The sequence below is a fragment of the Brassica rapa genome, unplaced genomic scaffold (assembly GCF_000309985.2).
Source record: "Brassica rapa cultivar Chiifu-401-42 unplaced genomic scaffold, CAAS_Brap_v3.01 Scaffold0510, whole genome shotgun sequence".
Classification (NCBI taxonomy): Eukaryota; Viridiplantae; Streptophyta; class Magnoliopsida; order Brassicales; family Brassicaceae; genus Brassica; species Brassica rapa.
Window position 1 is genome coordinate 29,308 of NW_022610451.1, and position 1,375 is coordinate 30,682.

At 45.9% G+C, this 1,375-nt stretch overlaps 1 non-coding gene across 1 annotated transcript; it reads right to left on the reverse strand.

Annotated features, from left to right (window-relative positions):
* Window positions 1–571: 571 nt before the first annotated feature.
* LOC117130499 lies at window positions 572–677 on the reverse strand. The gene has a single exon (XR_004453872.1). It is a non-coding gene; the product is annotated as a small nucleolar RNA R71 (small nucleolar RNA).
* Window positions 678–1,375: the final 698 nt, after the last annotated feature.

Consider the following 1,375-nt stretch of genomic DNA (forward strand, 5'->3'; position numbering starts at 1 on the left):
ACCAGACCGTCATCGTCGATCGATCCCAATCGTTCGACAACTATCAATACTACACCGCATACGTCGATCGATACAGTGTCATCAAAAATGGTAAATATTATTATTCTAACTCAGGACGAGAACGGAAACCTGTATGACCAGGCCGGTCATCTGCGTAATGCAACAGGTCAGAAAATAGATGCTCAGGGGACTGTAATCCCTGATGCTGATGATACAGGAGCTGCTCAACCTGTAGATGAGGACGCTCGATCGAAACCACTGGCCGACTACAATCGCCCAGATGAGTACTATTCCAACAGATCGGCTATTCGACTTCCGGAGATCCAGATACCCTACTCTGGGTTACCGCACGAGCATCCTATGGACCATCTGGAACGGTTCGAAGATCTAATCGCTGCTATTCGGATGGAAGGAGTCCCCGAAAATTACCTGCTGTGCAAGCTCTTCAGATACACGCTGAATGGAGAAGAAATGCACTGGCTTAGGCAGCAACCCACAGGATCTTTAATATCCTGGACCGACATCAAGAATGCTTTCTTACGAAACTTCTTCGATGAGGCGCACGCTGAAGAACTTCGGAACAAAATTTCCACATTCTCGCAGAAGGCTGGAGAGTCCTTCAAATATGCGTGGATTAGATTTAGGTTCTTCCAGCGAGACTGTCCACACCACGGATTTAACGAAGTGCGGCTACTAAGCACTTTCTTCCGAGGTCTCGCCTTACAGTATCAAATGGCTCTTGATATGGCGAGTGAAGGAAACTTCACTACTCGGAATCCGTTGGAAGCTGTGATACTTATCGAAAACCTTGCTAACAGCAGCAGCACCAAAAACACTGACTTTGAACGCAAGAAGTCTGTAGCCTCTATCGGGAAGGAACAGATGGACAAAGTAAGAGCTATGTTAGATGTGGTGCACGAGCTTCTTAGGAAGCAAGTCTGTTCAGCTGAAGGAGAAGTAACAGATACGGAAGGAGAAGAAAATGTGAACTACATCGGAGGTACCGGATTCCAGAAATTTGGAAACCAGGGCGGAAACAGAAACTTCTTTGGAAATGGTCAAAGAAGTAACCAAAGTTTACAATTTCAAAAACCCTTCAACAACAGCAAAAGCTACTCGAACTCTTACTACCAAAATCCACCACCCCAGACTCAGGAAAGCAAGATCGAAGAAATGCTTGATCGAGTACTGTTGGGACAACAACAAATCACCGTGGATTTCAACGGTAAAATAGACTCCGCCTACAACAATCTGAACACCAAAATCGAGACCTTAGGGACTGAGGTGAGAAAACTTGAAACCCAAGTAATTCAGACGGGCGAGACTATAAAGAGGCAAGAAGCTTTCGCTAGAGGGGCATGAGCCGACAAAGAGA